Below are 20,098 nucleotides of genomic sequence, written 5' to 3' on the forward strand. Positions count from 1 at the left end.
TGATGTTCATCTTATATCCTCCTTTCAAGACACTGTCCATTCCATTCAACTGCTCTTCCAAGTCCTTTGCTGTCTCTGACAGAATTACAATGTCATCGGCGAACCTCAAAGTTTTTATTTCTTCTCCATGAATTTTAATACCTACTCCGAATTTTTCTTTTGTTTCCTTTACTGCTTGCTCAATATACAGATTGAACAACATCGGGGACAGGCTACAACCCTGTCTTACTCCCTTCCCAACCACTGCTTCCCTTTCATGTCCCTCGACTCTTATAACTGCCATCTGGTTTCTGTACAAATTGTAAATAGCCTTTCGCTCCCTGTATTTTACCCCTGCCACCTTTAGAATTTGAAAGAGAGTATTCCAGTCAACATTGTCAAAAGCTTTCTCTAAGTCTACAAATGCTAGAAACGTAGGTTTGCCTTTCCTTAATCTTTCTTCTAAGATAAGTCGTAAGGTCAGTATTGCCTCACGTGTTCCAGTGTTTCTACGGAATCCAAACTGATCTTCCCCGAGGTTGGCTTCTACTAGTTTTTCCACTCGTCTGTAAAGAATTCGTGTTAGTATTTTGCAGCTGTGACTTATTAAGCTGATAGTTCGGTAATTTTCACATCTGTCAACACCTGCTTTCTTTGGGATTGGAATTATTATATTCTTCTTGAAGTCTGAGGGTATTTCGCCTGTTTCATACATCTTGCTCACCAGATGGTAGAGTTTTGTCAGGACTGGCTCTCCCACGGCCGTCAGTAGTTCCAATGGAATATTGTCTACTCCGGGGGCCTTGTTTCGACTCAGGTCTTTCAGTGCTCTGTCAAACTCTTCACGCAGTATCGTATCTCCCATTTCATCTTCATCTACATCCTCTTCCATTTCCATAATATTGTCCTCAAGTACATCACCCTTGTATAGACCCTCTATATACTCCTTCCACCTTTCTGCTTTCCCTTCTTTGCTTAGAACTGGGTTCCCATCTGAGCCCTTGATATTCATACAAGTCGTTCTCTTATCTCCAAAGGTCTCTTTAATTTTCCTGTAGGCGGTATCTATCTTACCCCTAGTGAGATAGGCCTCTACATCCTTACATTTGTCCTCTAGCCATCCCTGCTTAGCCATTTTGCACTTCCTGTCGATCTCATTTTTGAGACGTTTGTATTCCTTTTTGCCTGTTTCACTTACTGCATTTTTGTATTTTCTCCTTTCATCAATTAAATTCAATATTTCTTCTGTTACCCAAGGATTTCTACTAGCCCTCGTCTTTTTACCTACTTGATCCTCTGCTGCCTTCACTACTTCATCCCTCAAAGCTACCCATTCTTCTTCTACTGTACTTATTTCCCCCATTCCTGTCAATTGCTCCCTTATGCTCTCCCTGAATCTCTGTACAACCTCTGGTTCTTTTAGTTTATCCAGGTCCCATCTCCTTAAATTCCCACCTTTTTGCAGTTTCTTCAGTTTTAATCTACAGGTCATAACCAATAGATTGTGGTCAGAGTCCACATCTGCCCCTGGAAATGTCTTACAATTTAGAACCTGGTTCCTAAATCTCTGTCTTACCATTATATAATCTATCTGATACCTTTTAGTATCTCCAGGGTTCTTCCATGTATACAACCTTCTTTCATGATTCTTAAACCAAGTGTTAGTTATTATTATGTTGTGCTCTGTGCAAAATTCTACCAGGCGGCTTCCTCTTTCATTTCTGTCCCCCAATCCATATTCACCTACTATGTTTCCTTCTCTCCCTTTTCCTACACTCGAATTCCAGTCACCCATGACTATTAAATTTTCGTCTCCCTTCACAATCTGAATAATTTCTTTTATTTCATCATACATTTCTTCAATTTCTTCGTCATCCGCAGAGCTAGTTGGCATATAAACTTGTACTACTGTAGTAGGTGTGGGCTTCGTATCTATCTTGGCCACAATAATGCGTTCACTATGCTGTTTGTAGTAGCTTACCCGCATTCCTATTTTCCTATTCATTATTAAACCTACACCTGCATTACCCCTATTTGATTTTGTGTTTATAACCCTGTAGTCACCTGACCAGAAGTCTTGTTCCTCCTGCCACCGAACTTCACTAATTCCCACTATATCTAACTTCAACCTATCCATTTCCCTTTTTAAATTTTCTAACCTACCTGCCCGATTAAGGGATCTGACATTCCACGCTCCGATCCGTAGAACGCCAGTTTTCTTTCTCCTGATAACGACATCCTCTTGAGTAGTCCCCGCCCGGAGATCCGAATGGGGGACTATTTTACCTCCGGAATATTTTACCCAAGAGGACGCCATCATCATGTAATCATACAGTAAAGCTGCATGCCCTCGGGAAAAATTACGGCTGTAGTTTCCCCTTGCTTTCAGCCGTTCGCAGTACCAGCACAGCAAGGCCGTTTTGGTTAGCATATTATGAAACCTGAAATTGGAAAATAAAAAAAACAATAACAACTATACCTGGAATCGAAGACTGTAACTAGAGGATTCTAACGTAAAACTCTACCAACTGCTCCAAGAGCGCGAAATAGCGACATAACATTGAATGAATGTATTTGCAGAGAGTGTGATTACGGTAATGACAGATTGAATTCCTCGATCTTATTTTTCTACTGAAAATATGCATGGTACGGCATTTTAGTACATTTTCGTACATACAGGTATTTTTGTACCGTTTATATCCAAGAATTTGCATTGTGGCGTCAGACTGCACGAGTTTTGGCTCATCCTGTATGTATCAGTACCAGGTGTAATAAATGTCACCATAGTCCAGTCTCTTGTATTTTGTTTTATATTTTATGTGATGGAACATCTGTGTTTAGTAACGTTGAAGTGTCTCTCTTACGATATCTTAAGGAAGCGCTAATTTTTAATATTTCACTTGCACTTGCACCTGCTTTTCATCTCCTTTTACAGTGTTCATTGTACACTGTACACGAGTGTTTCTGTCCGTGACGAGAGTGGGCTGTTGAGCAAGGATGTAGTGAGGCGAAAGAGCGGGGGCTCGGCAGCCCCCTGTATCTCAGCGTGCTCTTGTGGTGGCGATGAGTGAGCTTTCTGTATCGATTGTGACGGTCGATAACCGGCTTTTACACGGATATTTCTGACACACAGCAGCCCGGCATCGCCCGCCCCTGGCCGCTTTCTTTTCGGCGGGCTGTTCCCTGCACAGCCTCTCAAGCTAAGAGGCCTTTCCCGCTTTCCAAGGAACGTGCGTGGCTTTGAAAGTGAAATTTCCGATTTCACGTTCGTCGCTTGGACTTATATAGGAAAACGCTCAGCACCTATATGGCTATCTGCGTACCTCAGAATCATGCGGCACGTCTCATCTCAGTATATATCTATGCGAATCAATAACTTTTAGTTGAATATAACATCCTTTTCATTTCTTACTTCATGTTAATACATTCGTCCATCGCTGCATGAGTGGACGAGATCATAGTCATCATCAATGAAAATCACAATAATTTCAACGAAATACAGTTGTAATTTATTTAGTTAACCAGTTGTCAACTATAAGGTCATGGTCACACTACAACTACTGTTATCAAACAGTGTACAGTTCTGGTGAAAAAGGTTTTACTCATAGAGAGTAAAGTACAAAAACAGAGATAAAGTCATCCCGGACTGTGTAGTTACAACTTAATTGATGATATTTATACTGAACAGTCAATACAAGTGACGAGAAAAAAAGGAAGGAAGATTAGTGATTAACTTCCGTCTAGAACGCGGTAATTTGAGACTGACTCCAAATTCGGATTGTTTCAAGGATGGGGAATGATATCAGCCGTACCCTTTCAAAGGAACCATTCCGGAGCTGGCCTGCGGCGGTTACGGAAATCACGGGAAACCGAAACCAGGATGGCAGGACGCGAAGTTGAAGCGTCGTCCTTCCGAATGCGAGTCCAGAGTGCTAACCAGTGCGCCACCTTGTTCGTGTAAAGCAGCCGAAAACATTAGGATTAACCATAAAAAACAGCGGTGTACGTGTGTGTTTGTGAGGGGTGGGGGGGGGGGGGGGAGAAGGAGGGGTGTGGGACCTGAGGACAAGATCTAAGAGCAGGAGGACAATATATCTACAGAAGGAACCGTTATTTTATGTTACCTTTTTCGTGGCACTCAAATGACTGCTCCATTTCTGTGCCGTTTATTGCGACGACTTCTACTAGAAACTCTGCCGAAAATGTCTCCAAATGCAACTTAATCTCTGTACTCAGAGTCGAAGCTTACTGGTTTCGAAAAAATAAGTTTGATTTCAGAGTCGTTATAATTTGGAATCTTACACGTGTGCACATTTTTATAGGAAAATATTCCTCATGAGTATTTGGTTTTGCCACAACTCCATAAAAACACGTCGTTCCTCGACCCTACAACCGTCCACCTGTAGCTGAGGGCGTCACTTTAAGCTTTAGACTGGAACTGGGCTTGTGGAACCACAGCAACACAACAAATGCAAGCACAGAAGAAAATCCTGGGAAACAGAAAGAGACATTCAACCTGATTCCACTACAACAGGAAGGAGCGGAGCGTAAGACAACAGAACGTACTATTATCAGGATGGCAGCGACAAATATCGACGCTGATGCCATCTCGACACGTTAGAGCTGACATAATTCTGTTCTATCACCTTGGAGTATTATTATCACTCACATAATTATTGTTTTTATTTTAAGGAAAAAGTATTGCAGATCCAGCAAATTATTTATTTTGAACTGGCTTCTCACATCATCAAGAGCCTCTGGCCTGAAGACGGTCTTGTAGACTGAGAAGGTTATTTGTTGCTACCTACACTACTGGCCATTAAAATTGCTACACCACAAACGTGACGTGCTACAGACGCGAAATTTAACCGACAGGAAGAAGACACTGTGATATGCATATGATTAGCTTTTCAGAGCATTCACACAAGGTTGGCGCCGGTGGCGACACTTACAACGTGCTGACATGAGGAAAGTTTCCAACCGATTTCTCATACACAAACAGCAGTTGATCGGCGTTGCCTGGTGAAACGTTGTTGTGATGCCTCGTGTAAGGAGGAGAAATGCGTACCATCACGTTTCCGACTTTGATAAAGGGCGGATTGTAGCCTATCGCGATTGGGGGTTATCGTATAGCGACACTGCTGCTCGCGTTGATCGAGATCCAATGACTGTTGGCAGAATATGGAATCGGTGGGTTCAGGAGGGTAATACGGAACGCTGTGCTGGATCCCAACGGCCTCGTATCACTAGCAGTCGAGATGACAGGCATCTTATCCGCATGGCTGTAACGGATAATGCAGCCACGTCTCAATCCCTGAGTCAACAGATGGGGACGTTTGCAAGACAACAATCTTTTGCACGAACAGTTCGACGACGTTTGCAGCAGCATGGACTACCAGCTCTGAGACCATGGCTCAGGTTACCCTTGACGCTGCATCACAGACAGGAGCGCCTGCGATGATGTACTCAACGACGAACCTGGGTGCACGAATGCAAAATGTCATTTTCTCGGATGAATCCAGGTTCTGTTTACAGCATCATGATGGTCGCATCCGTGTTTGGCGACATCGTGGTGAATGTACATTGGAAGCGAATATTCGTCATCGCCATACTGGCGTATCACTCGGCGTGATGGTATGGAAAGCCATTGGTTACACGTCTATGTCACCTCTTGTTCTCATTGACGGCACTTAGAACAGTGGACGTTACATTTCAGGTGTGTTACGACCCGTGGCCCTAACCTTCATTCGATCCCTGCGAAACCCTATATTTCAGCATGATAATGCACGACAGCATGTTGCAGGTCCTGGAGGGGCCATCCAAGCTCTGTTTGACCCAATGCCCAGGCGTACAAGGGCCGTTATTACGGCCAGAGGTGGTTTTTCTGGGTACTGATTTCTGAGGATCTATGCACCCAAATTGCCTGAAAATGTAATCACATGTCAGTTCTAGTATAATACATTTATCCAATGAATACCGGTTTATCATCTGCATTTCTTCTTGGTGTAGCAATTTTAATGGCCAGTGGTGTATATTGATTTATAGTTAAATATTAAATACGACTGCTGCTGCTCCGCAATAGCGTCAAAAATTTTAATAAGATCCATTGAACAAGCCATCTACAAGATTCCCAGTGAATCTGCAGAAGACATTCCTGGAGAAATCGATGCCAGTAGCATAGAACATAAGCGCCAAACGTAATGACTGTCAAAAATTCTGGTACGACTCTCTCATTGAAGTAATATCACCTGACAAAGGCAGTGCAGTTGTTATAATGGAACAAACTGTCTGTGGCATAAAGATCAGGTTTACACTAGAGAAGAAAAAATCACTAAAATCTGCCACAGGACCGAACGTCCAGAATAATGAGGAAGACGTTGTATCTTCGTAAATGATCATCGCTGGATGAACGTGTCTTTCATAATCGCCTCCTTAAGTGGTTATGGTTTGCCAGAAGTTCATAATAAGAAGACACCCCTGGGGCCCATCGTGAGCGCCGTTTGATCAATGACATCACTCCAATAGTCGGTCTCTGTGTGCGCAGTACCTTGGAGAAAGAGCAATCACTGGTATATATGATGTGATCTCATTTTCTACACGCATTCCAGTCAGAGGGTCTATGGATCTACTTTCCCAGTTCTTTGACGAGACTTTTGTGTATTCATCGAAGCAGGTTCTGTCATCGGATTTTTGTTGTGGGGAGGAATATTTTAACCAGATGGATGGCGACACGACGAGAAACCTGCTATCTGTAGCTAAAGCCGACCTATTTAAGGATTATTCCGAGAACATTGATCTGGTGCCTACAATGCCTAGTAGCTTTCATCTTTACGTCGACAACCCATTCGTTGTCTCGCCTGGTGGCCGTGAAAAGCTGGGAGATTTCTTGAACTACATCAATAACCTCCAGGACTGCAAGAAATTCACTGTGAAGGTAAATACGGACTGTGCCTTTTTCGTTCTTTGCCTACCGAGAGCCAAATTGATCTTTCAGCCAAACTATTTACCGGAAAACTACGCGTATAGCCTAGTGCCTGCGCGATACCATCTATCTACATCCAATCTGAAAGAAGCTCGCCACGAGAACTAAAGAACTTATGTAAGGTACTGAAGGAAAGCGGCTACAACAACCGAGCAATTTTGCAAGCCATTTCCCCCGAAGATAAGTAAGCGGAATGCACCCAGGAAGGACAAATCAAGCTTACCGCTATTCTGTTCTGTGGCTCACTGACAGCAAAGATTAACGGTATCCCGAGAAAACAGGTGTAGCGGAACATGTTGTGGTGAACGGACACCAATTTGCGTTCAACGAAACTTCCGTCATTGAACGGATAAATTATTTTTTGGGACAGTGTAATAAAAGACCATGGGACAGAAGTCTACAACAACGCTAATACGGAACCTATACTAGGGGAAGAAGTGAAAGAGATGCTGAAAATGGCAAGAAATGGAAAGGCCAGTGGATTGGGAGCATTTGTGACAGAACAGTGGAAATATGAGCCCTCACAAATGGTGATCCATAGATTTAATTCTTTAGTCAGATTGTGGAGGGAACTACTAACATAATTGTACGTATCTTACATATCTACTATCTATAAAAAAGAAACGAGAAGCACCTATGTAATTGTAGGGGAATAGTGTTATGACATCAGTCAGCGGACTTTTTATCGCTATACTGAAAACAGTTTTGAGAATGATACTGAGGGAACAGTGCCATAGACAAGGTACGTTTTACTATTGGACGATAGTGTATGGATCATATTTATAGCTTTAGACAAATGAGAAGGCGTATACTAAGGGTGAGGAAGTACATATAATATTTGTGGATTTAGAAAAAGCGTATGATTCTGTAGCCATAAACGCACTATTGAAAGCGATGGAGTATAAAGGTATAGAAGTACAGCGAATATCCCTCATTGAGGACATATAGCAGATATCGCTCGTATTAGTTAAAGTAGGGAGAAAATTAAGTGAGCCATTTCAAACATCGAAAGCACTTAGACACTATTTAAAATATATGTGCAGTATACTGAAGCGCCGAAGAAACTGGTGTAGCCATGCGTATTGAAATACGGAGATATGTGAACAGGCGGAATACGGCGCTGCTGTTGGCAATGACTACATAAGACAGCAATTGTCTGACGCAGTTGTTAAATCGATTACTGCTGCTACAATGATAGGTTATCAAGATTTAGTGAGTTTGAACGTGGTTTTATAGGCGGCGCACGTGCGATGGGGCACAGCATCTCCGAGGTAGCGATGAAGTGGAGATTTTCACGTACGACCATTTCATGAGTGTACCGTGAATATCATGAATCCAGTGAAACATAAAATCTCCGACATCGCTGGGGCCGGGAAAATATCCGACAAGAACGGGGCCAAAAACGACGACTGAATACAATCGCTCGACGTGACAGAAGTGCAGAACTTCCGCAAATTGCTGCAGATTTCAATGCTGGGACATCAAAAAGTGTCAGCGTGCGAATCATTCAACGAGACATAATCGATTTGCGGTTTCGGAGCCGAAGGCCCACTCGTGTAACCTTGACGAATGTATGTCACAAAGATTTACGCCTCGCCTGCGTCCGTCAACACCGACACTGGACTGTTGATCACTGGAAAGATGTTTCCTGGTCGGACGAGTCTCGTTTCAAATTATTGTGAGAGGATCGACTGTACGAGTATGGAGATAATCTCATGAATATATGGACCCTACATGTCAGAGGGGAGTGTTCAGGCTGGCGGAGGCTCTGTAATGGTGTGGGGCGTGTGCAGTTGGAGTGATATGGGATCCTGATACGTGTAGGTACGAGTCTGACAGGTGATACTTACGTAAGCACCCTGTCTGATGATCTGCATCCATTCATGTACGTTGTGCATTCCGATAGACTTGAGCAGTTCTAGCAGGACACTGCGACTCCTCACACGTCCAGAATCGCTACAGAGTGACTCAAGCTTCCGCTGGCTACCAAGCTCCCCATACATGAACATTATTGGGCACATTTGGGATGCGTTGCGGCCTGCTGCTCAGATGATATCTCCACCCCCTCGTACTCTTACGGATTTACGGACAGCGCTGCAAGATTCATGGTGTCAGTTCCCTCCAGCACTACTTCAGACATTAGTGGAGTCCATGCCACGGCGAATTTTTTGAATGATTTGTTGAAGCCTTCAGCTGCCATTCTCTTTATTTCCTGTATCATGGTATAATTTGGGCCTTAGGCTATTTTCAAGTATTTTATGGATGATTTTTTAGTAGCAGATTATATGACATACGTCGTTGCTCCTATGATATCATGTTGCAGCAACAGTTTGCAAGATAGCTCGTGTGGGAGGGAGAAAGAGGTGTGAATTTTATTTAGATTCTATAAATGAAATGCAGGGAATGCTCTACAACATATAAGTGGTTTATTCAGTGAATCTGAATTAAAGTGCATATGCAATCAACATTGAATTTTTTTCAAATTCATTAAACATTCGCTCACTAATTATTCAAATAGTGATAATCAAAAATAAAAAAATTGGGTCGCCAGATACTGTAGTAAGTATTAAAAAAAGAAAACAAATAGAATTGAATTGACACCAAGAGCTCACAAGATGTGAATTATATAAGGTGCCTGCCCTGGTATTTACCTTTTAACATGAGCATTGTATGACTTCATCGTAATTTAACATATAAATAAATTACACGAGACGGGTTGGCCTTGTGTAATAAATGAGGAAGGAATAAAACAAAAAAAAAAAAAAACAAAAAAAAAACCAGCTGAACATTTGACTCTCTTAGCGGGCAAACGGTGAATACTGTACCTTGCCTATTTATGAGCATCCAACACATTGCAAGGAAATTGAAGAAAGCGAAAGAAGAATGCGCAACTAGGAAGGCGGGCGTTTTCTGTATTACCATGTTCATAGCGTGGTCGGCTTGGCGGTGGCGTCGGCTGATTGCGTGCGGCTGCATCAAGACTCTGCCGGCGACGTAATTGATAGCGTCTAACGTGCCCTACGCTGAAAATAGTGACCGAAATCTGCTACTGGAAGTTATCATTACTGGACGACGGTATGCGTCCATCGGCGAGTGCAAACCTACGTGAAACTGCATTAAACAAAGTTCAGAGTTCTAAAAGTACTACCGTCATCGGACATGTAGTAAATCAAAATGTGATCCTGAGTTAAGCTCCTGATAACGCGCACGGTGAGTGAAGCTCGGCTACTTGGATCTAACAAACTTTGCTCTCTACGCTGTTTGCGACGAATGCAAAGTGCATTGTCTCATGACAAGCGATGAGAGAATCCTTGCGACTTATCGGCAGCAGTCAAGAGTGAACTCCTGCCTCCTCAGAAGCAATATTCGGAAAAGCCTAATACTAGTGCCCTCGTCGCACCTGGAGAGAGAGAGCCGCTCCCCTCCAGCGTCTTGTCTCCTCCCTTCCGCAAATTACGTAGTTCGTACTATTTTTCAAAGTGAACATTATATTCTTGCCAATGAAGAAGTCCCTTTCAAAATTTGCTCCCACCTTGCCGTCGCACTCCGCAAGGAAAAGAGAGCGATACTCTGTGTGTGAGAGTATTCAAATAAACCAAGACTTCTCCCTTTGAGTATTGCCGCTACGTTCGCTCGCGGGAAACGGCCAAAATTCCCCGGGCCAGTTGAGATTCTTGGACACCCAAGTCGTGTTGTTGCTATTCAACTCGCCGCTCTGTCCGCGTTACCTAGTATCGTGACAAAACTGTTTTTCGCTCTAAGTTTGTAGTTTACGCTGCCTCGGACACCCGTGCGAATGTCCGCGGCTTCCCTTGGCAGTGTGTTGATGTATGCAGCGTCTTCGCCTGTCGCTAATCCTCTGGGGGCCTGCCCTCTGTGGAGCGTGCCGACATAGGCGCGCGACCGCCGCTCGCCCGTGGGCGCACTACCTGTGTCCATCTGGTCGCCGGGCTTCCCAGCTAGGAGCGCATCAGAAGAATTCCTTTCGTGCACAAAGTGTACCCAAGTTGCAAAGAGAAGAATCATAGCACTTTACCGATGCTTATGGACACAATACTTCACCTCCATCACACTACATATATTGCAATAAATGACTGATTTTAAAATCAATTATCTCCTTTAATTATAAACATGAAAAGCTTTGACGCTTTTCAAGTTGCTCGAAAGTAACGTTCTCTTAAAATAGCGTGAACAACTCGAATTATTTTATGAGCATAACATGATGTCGTATATGACATAATCTGCTTTTAAAAATCATCCATAAAATACTTGAAAATGATCTAAGGCCGAAATTGCCAAATCGTACAGGAAACAAAGAGAATGGCAACTGAAAGGTTCAAGAAATCGTTAAAAAAAGCTAGAAACAATCGTGAGGAGGAATGGGAATTCCTTTCCACCACGGAACTAATTACTTATTGTTATTAGTACTGATAGTATAAAGAAGGGAGAGTATCAAATTAATGATAAAGAAGGGAATGAGTCGGGCTTTGAGTAAATGTGACCAAAACGGAATGTCTAGTAGTGGGAGGGGATGTAAGTGTACAGTACTGCCGTAAAGAACTATTAAAGTAGTAAAGCAGTTGAAACACTTTGGATTGATTATCCATACCTCCGGAAAATGTGCATCAGGTATAGAACGTAATATCAAGCGGGGAAGAGGGCAATTAAGATGCCAAATGGAGTTCTGTGTGAGCAGGACAGTATCAAAAGAAACAAAGCGGAGTATTCTACAGACAGTAGTTCAAAGCGTACTATTTTATATAAGGGGCGTTCAAAAAGAAATGAGCCGGAGTCTGGAATGTGCAAACCGGTGACAGGCGGATAATATCATAGCGTGTGTAGGTGTGTAACGAGGTGTGGTTCCGACCAGACCGTGGAAGTTCGCAGCCCGTCATGTGACTATGCAACATGCATCAATCGTCCTACGCTGCCAGTCGCATGACATTGCGGGGTATTAAAAAAAAAAAGAGAGAGAGAGAGAGAGAGAGAGAAAAGGTGTTGTTCGTTTACTGACAGCGGAAGGAGGTGGAGGAACGGTCATTCATCGACGAATGTCACAAGTGTAAGTCGAACACTACATGTCCTTTGCAAGAATCAAAGCGTGGCACAAGCGCTTAGGAAGAATGTAGAATGGCCCGCTGTCTTGATCATCTGCAGCACTATGCTCGGGAAGGGAAAGCGTTCCTGGCACGAGGGGTGGCTGGAGATGAGTCATAGTGTTATCACTTCGAACCAAAATCAAAACGATGAAGTCTCCAGTGGAAGCATCCAGGGTCACCACCACCAAAGCAAGCTAAGGCCACTTCTGATTCACTTCCTGCAGCACGGGACAACAGTGAATGCCCAGCGTTACTCTCAAACTTTGACCACCCTTCGCCAAGCGATCAAATCAAAACGACCGTGGGGTCATTCAGCTCCACGACAATGCACAGCCTCATAAGGCCAACACAGTCGTGGCGCTCCTGCAGAAATTCAAATGGGAGGTTCCCGGCCACCCTCCATACAGTCCGGACCTCTGTCCCTGTGATTATGCCATTTTTGGTCCCCTTAAAACTGCTCTGCGGGGCAAACAATTCATCTAGGACGACGACGTCGAGCTGTACGTGCGGAACTGGTTAACATCACAACCCCGGGAATTTTATAAGACAGCCATTCACCGCCTTGTGTCACAGTGGGACAAGTGTCTCAACAGCCAGGGTCAATACATCTAACACACAGGTATTGGTTTCTGTAAGTATGCCACCGGCTCATTTCTTTTTGAACGTCCTTATAGAAGGATGATCCCGGGGAGGGGGGGGGGGGGGGGGGATGGCAGCAGAGAAATAAATTAAAGGCTGTAGAGACGCATGGAGTCAGAAGGGTATCCAGGTAGTTCAGAACAGAGAGGAGACGAAATATGGAAATTAAGAATATAATGGTTATGGACCAACCAATCGTGCAAAGAATGGAAAAAAGAGCTCTTCAGTGGCGTGGTCACGTACGGCTAATGGAGCTAGGATGGTAAGCAAAAGCATTTTTTGCATGTTCGTCGCTGGTAAAGAGGAAGTATGCACGGTCGAGAGTACCACGGAGAGCGGCAGTAATTGGAATGAAGAGGAAGATAGATGTGAAATAGGAAGACTACAGTGATCGTGAATGCCAGAGCATGGGAACAGACAACTATTGCAGAAGGTCGTACAAATGAGAAACCTAAATCAGCGTAACAGAAGAAGCGACTGAGTTAAAAATATCTTACAACATCCTCAATATAGAAGGCGGCTAGCAGCTAGGCACAGCTGATGACCCATCCTAGGAATGTTTAAGTGGACGCAGAGGGTGCGCAACGGAAACATTACCTTGTACGACGCTAGACTGGCCACCAATGACATCACAGGCGGTAGCACGGCTGTATGAGGACGAAAAATAGCAACCGCACGGCGCTTATCACTACACAATGGGCAAGGATCATTCGTCAGAAAACTCGTGGATATTTAGCCACTTGAATCAGTTCGAAGCTCGATAAAATTTTTCTAGAGACCTTACACCATAATGTTCTGAATTTACTTTCTTGACCACCGATAACGTAGATGAACGACTCCAAAGTGACCGTAAGAAGAACATTTTGAGAAGCGTTCAGTGAATTGGGAAGTAGAATTTGCAAATAGGACTATAAATCCCAAGACGTAAAGTCAGGAAGCGGATCGAAATCATAGATTCAGTGGCTCAGTGATCATTAAGGACTGAAACAAAAGCTGACAGAGAGGACGACGTAATACTGAGTTCAGTATTCCAGAATTGTTTCACCACGAAAAATTGTAATATGGTTCATCTTCTCAGGCACTGCGCGAACGCCGAAATAACAGATACTCAGATTAGTAACTGTAAAGTAGAAAATCAATTAAATCGCTCAATGGTGGAGAAGCTTCTTTACAGAATATGGTACCAGTGAGATTCCACAGCGATGTAAATCTAAATATCGTATTGGCTGTGGTATCCCATCGGAGGGGAGGGCGTTCCAACCGGCTGTCGTAAAGGGTGTCTCTCCTCTGCGCACACAGCCCCCTTTCCTTACCGATATATGAGAGTCGTGTCGTATTTGTAGAGTCTAGATGAATGTAATGCTTTTGTGAATGCTGCAGATGCTAGATTGAGATTCGTAGCAAGAATCTTAAAGAAATGTGAGTTACTCACGTAAAAAGAAGATAACAAGGCGGTTGTTCGACTGATTCTTGAGTATTGTTCATCAACGTGGGACCATTACAATGGAGAACTGTTAAAAGAGATAGAGAGAATCCGATGAACAGCGGCGCGTTCGTCAAAGGATCGAGAGCGTTACACATATGTTCAGTGAACTTCAGTGGCAGACGCTGCATGGGAGGTTTACGAATGAAGTTACATCTCACCTAATGATCACGATGAGAAAACTCAGGAAATTAGAGCCATGGACCTTGCCGTTGCTGGGGAGGCTTGCGTGCCTCAGCGATACAGATAGCCGTACCGTAGGTGCAACCACAACGGAGGGGTATCTGTTGTTAGGCCAGACAAACGTGTGGTTCCTGAAGAGGGGCAGCAGCCTTTTCAGTAGTTGCAGGGGCAACAGTCTGGATGACTGACTGATCTGGGCTTGTAACACTAACCAAAACGGCCTTGCTGTGCTGGTACTGCGAACGGCTGAAAGCAAGGGGAAACTACAGCCGTAATTTTTCCCGAGGGCAAGCAGCTTTACTGTATGGTTAAATTATGATGGCGTCCTCTTGGGTAAAATATTCCGGAGGTAAAATAGTCCCCCATTCGGATCTCCGGGCGGGGACTACTCAAGAGGATGTCGTTATCAGGAAAAAGAAAACTGGCGTTCTACGGATCGGAGCGTGGAATGTCAGATCCCTTAATCGCGCAGGTAGGTTAGAAAATTAAAAAAGGGAAATGGATAGGTTAAAGTTAGATATAGTGGGAGTTAGTGAAGTTCGGTGGTAGGAGGAGCAAGACTTCTGGTCAGGTCACTACAGGGTTATAAACACAAAATCAAATAGGGGTAATGCAGGAGTAGGTTTAATAATGAATAGGAAAATAGGAATGCCGGTAAGCTACTACAGACAGCATAGTGAACGCATTATTGTGGCAAAGATAGATACGAAGCCCACGCCTACTACAGTAGTACAAGTTTATATGCCAACTAGCTCTGCAGATGACGGAGAAATAGAATAAATGTATGATGAAATAAAAGAAATTATTCAGGTAGTGAAGAGTGACGAAAATTTAATAGTCATCGGTGACTGGAATTCGGTAGTAGGAAAAGGGAGAGAAGGAAACGTAGTAGGTGAATATGGATTGGGGCTAAGAAATGAAAGACGAAGCCGCCTGGTAGAATTTTGCACAGAGCACAACTTAATCATAGCTAACACTTGGTTCAAGAATCGTAAAAGAAGGCTGTATACATGGAAGAAGCCTGGAGATACTCACAGGTTTCAGATAGGTTATATAATGGTAAGACAGAGATTTAGGAACCAGGTTTTAAATTGTAAGACATTTCCGGGGGCAGATGTGGACTCTGACCACAAACTATTGGTTATGAACTGTAGATTAACCTACAGGAAAATTAAAGAGACCTTTGGAGATAAGAGAACCACTTGCATGAACATCAAGAGCTCAGATGGAAACCCAGTTCTAAGCAAAGAAGGGAAATCAGACAGGTGGAAGGAGTATATAGAGGGTCTATACAAGGGCGATGTACTTGAGGACAATATTATGGAAAGGGAAGAAGAGGTAGATGAAGATTAAATGGGAGATACGATACTGCGTGAAGAGTTTGACAGCGCACTGAAAGACCTGAGTCGAAACAAGGCCCCCGGAGTAGACAACATTCCATTAGAATTACTGACAGCCTTGGGAGAGCCAGTCCTGACAAAACCATCGTGTGAGCAAGATGTATGAAAAAGGCGAAATACCCTCAGACTTCAAGAAGAATATAATAATTCCAATCCCAAAGAAAGCAGGTGTAGACAGATGTGAAAATAATCCAACACTAACAGTTTAATAAATCACAGCTGCAAAATACTAACGCGAATTCTTTACAGACGAATGGAAAAGCTAGTCGAAGCCGACCTCGGGGAAGATCAGTTTGGATTCCGTAGAAATGTTGGAACACGTGAGGCAATACTGACCCTACAACTTATCTCAGAAGCTAGATTATGGAAGGGCAAACCTACGTTTCTAGCATTTGTAGACTTAGAGAAAGCTTTTGACAATGTTGACTGAAATACCCTCTTTCAAATTCTAAAGGTGGCAGGGGTAAAATACAGGGAGCGAAAGGCTATTTACAATTTGTACAGAAACCAGATAGCAGTTATAAGAGTCGAGGGACATGAAAGGGAAGCAGTAGTTGGGAAGGGAGTGAGACAGGGTTGTAGTCTCTCCCCGATGTTATTCAATCTGTATATTCAGCAAGCAGTAAATGAAACAAAAGAAAAATTCGGAGTAGGAATTAAAATTCATGGGGAAGAAATAAAAACTTTGAGGTTCGCCGATGGCATTGTAATTCTGTCAGAGACAGCAAAGGACTTGGAAGAGCAGTTGAGTGGAATGGACAGTGTCTTGAAAGGAGGATATAAGATGAACATCAACAAAAGCAAAACGAGGATAATGGAATGTAATCGAATTAAGTCGGGTGATGCTGAGGGAATTAGATTAGGAAATGAGACACTTAAAGTAGGAAAGGAGTTTTGCTATTTGGGGAGCAAAATGACTGATGATGGTCGAAGTAGAGAGGATATAAAATGTAGACTGGTAATGGCAAGGAAAGGGTTTCTGAAGAAGAGAAATTTGTTAACATCGAGTATAGATTTAAGTGTCAGGACGTCATTTTTGAAAGTATTTGTATGGAGTGTAGCCATGTATGGAAGTGAAACATGGACGATAAATAGTTTGGACAAGAAGAGAATAGAAGCTTTTGAAATGTGGTGCTACAGAAGAATGCTGTAGATTAGATGGGTAGATCACATTGAATAGGATTGGGGAGAAGAGAAGTTTGTGGCACAATTTGACAAGAAGGGATCGATTGGTAGGATATCTTCTGAGGCATCAAGGGATCACCAATTTAGTATTGGAGGGCAGCGTGGAGGGTAAAAATCGTAGAGGGAGACCGAGAGATGAATACACTAAGCAGATTCAGAAGGATGTAGGTTGCGGTAGGTACTGGGAGATGAAGAAGCTTGCACAGGATAGAGTAGCATAGAGAGCTGCATCAAACCAGTCTGAGGACTGAAGACCACAACAACAACAACAACAGAGGCTTACCGACAACCATTCTTGCCACACGTCATTTTCAAACGACACAGAGAAGAGAGGATTAGTTAGTAGTAGCAGAAGTACACACAGTCACGTAGCTTGCGGAGTATGTAGCTATAGATGCGTAGTGATTGTGTAGTGAGGTGAAGGAAAGGAGAGGGTGAAACCTGGTAACTTCCCACGCCCGGGTTCCCGCGTTCGATTCCCGGCGGGGTCAGGGATTTTCTCCACCTCGTGATGACTGGGTGTTGTGTGATGCCCTTAGGTTAATTAGGTTTAAGTAGTTCTAAGTTCTAGGGGACTGATGACCATAGCTGTTAAGTCCCATAGTGCTCAGAGCCATTTGAACCATTTGAAACCTGGTAACGGCAAATAGCCTCCCCCTCTCTAATAACACCAAATGGGCCATTGGGATTAATGGCAACGGAAGCGGGTGCTACAGATACTATCCGAAAGAACACTCTCCCCTCCAAGCTGTAGCAGGTCGCTCAAATACGAAGGGTTCAGCAGGTGCAATAAAACGCTGGGCTTCCCGTTTTCAAGAAGTGCCTTCGAACTTTTGCAGGCCGGCCGTTGTATCCGAGCGGTTCGAGGCGCTTCAGTCTGGAACCGCGCGACCGATACGGTTGCAGGTTCGAATCCTGCCTTGGGCATGGATGTGTGTGATGTCCTTAGGTTAGTTAGGTTTAATTAGTTCTAAGTTCTAGGGGACTGATGACCATAGATGTTAAGTCCCATAGTGCTCAGAGTCATTTTTGAGAATCTTCTGAAAAGTAATGCTTCCGAATTTTCTATGTGAAAACTCTTAAAGCATTTTAAATGAACCAAACTTCATTAAAATGTCGTTATTCTTCATGACTACATAGTTATTTCTCAACTTATTCACGCTGGTGACGAACACATTTTTACCAACCAGATGCCAAATTTTTTGATACCGTCACCGTAGGATGTTTGACGTCTCTGTCTAGGCCACGACCTGCTGACTGCATGATTTTGAATTTTTTGGAGTTTGAGATCCTTTGAGGAAATACTTCGTTGACTGTGTCTTATTTTCGGGGTAAAAATGCTGAACCCAGCCATCATCAACTGCGACAGCGCTGTTAAGGATACCATCACCCACACGCTGAAAACGCAAAAGAAAATGTTGACAGATGTCCTTTCTCCACTGTTTCATGTCAGGAATGAGTAGTCGAGGCACCCACTGTGTGCAAAGTTTTCTGTACCACAGTTCTCCGATGATACACCATATGACCAAAAGTATCCGGACACCTGGCTAAAAATGACTTACAAGTTCGTGGCGCCCTCCATCGGTAATGCTGGAATTCAATATGGTGTTGGCCAACCCTTAGCCTTTCTGACAACTTCCATTCTCGCAGACATACGTTCAGTCAGGTGCTGGGGAATGGCAGCCGATTCTCCACGGAGCGCTGCACTGAGGAGAGGTATCGATGTCGGTCGGTGAGTTCTGGTACGAAGACGGCGTTCCAAAACATCCCAGAGGTGTTCTATAGGATTCAGGTCAGGACTCTGTGCAGGCCAGTCCATTGCAGGAATGTTATTGTCGTGTAACCACTCCACCACAGGTCGTGCATTATGAACAGGTGCTCGATCGTGTTGAAAGATGCAGTCGCCATCCCCGAATTGCTCTTCAACAGTGGGAAACAAGAAGGTGCTTAAGAGGTCAATGTAGGCCTGTGCTGTGATAATGTCACTCAAAACATCAAGGGGTGCAAGCCCCCTCCATGAAAAACACCACCACAGCATTATACTACCGCCTCCGAATTTTACTGTTGACACTCGACGCGCTGACAGACGACGTTCACCGGGCATTCGCCATACCCTCACCCTGCCATCGGATCGCCACATTGTGTACCGTGATTCGACACTTCACACAACCTTTCTTAACAGATCAATCGTCCCGCCTAACTGCCATAGTACTTGAAGTGGATCCTGTTTCAGTTTGGTATTTCTGTGTGTTGGGCTGGATAGATGTCTGCTTAATACACATTACGACCCTCTTCAACTGTCGACGGTCTCTGTCGGTCAGCAGACGAGTTCGGCCTGAATGCTTTTGTGCTGTACGTGTCCCCTCACGTTTCCACTTTACTATCACATCGGGAACAGTTGACGTACGGATATTTAGGAGTGTGGAAATCTCGCGTACAGACGTGTGACACAAGTGACACCCAATCACCTAACTACGTTCGAAGGAGTTGCGCGGAGCGCCCTATTCTGCCCTCTCACGATGTCTAATCACTAGTGAGGTCGCTGATATGGAGTACATGGCAGTAGGTGGCAGCACAATGCACCTAATACCTAAAACGTATGTTTTTGGTAGTGTCCGGATACTTTTGATGACATAGTGTATAATGTACATGCTGCCGTGATAAGACACACTTTCCTGAGAGGTGTGTCTGTGTTATCCGTCGATTTCTCTGTTGAGTTCATCAAGCACATTCTGATGTGTCCCGTCGGTTGCTGTACGCGGTCGTCCACGCGGAGCTGTGACACACACGCTGAAGTTGGCACTACCTTCTCCTTCATTACGAACATGAACAACCCAACATCGCACATTACTGATGTCTGTGTATTCATTAGTGCACACAGCTTTCGGTTTTTAACGAATATCATTTGGAGGCACGTTTTCTGCTGTTAGAAACTCGATTAAAGCGCAGTGTTTCTCACGCCCTGAAATAGGTACTTACACACCACCATGTTACACTTACACGCCACAATTCGGAGCTCATCAGCGTCACTGGGTTACAAGTTGAGACAGCGGAGCAGGAATGTCGACTGAGGACTATGCATGAAATGGAATCCCTGAACCGATATTTAGAGCAGAATGAAATATTCGTGGGTATCACTTTTATGTAC

Source organism: Schistocerca serialis, chromosome 1, assembly GCF_023864345.2.
Source record: "Schistocerca serialis cubense isolate TAMUIC-IGC-003099 chromosome 1, iqSchSeri2.2, whole genome shotgun sequence".
Classification (NCBI taxonomy): Eukaryota; Metazoa; Arthropoda; class Insecta; order Orthoptera; family Acrididae; genus Schistocerca; species Schistocerca serialis.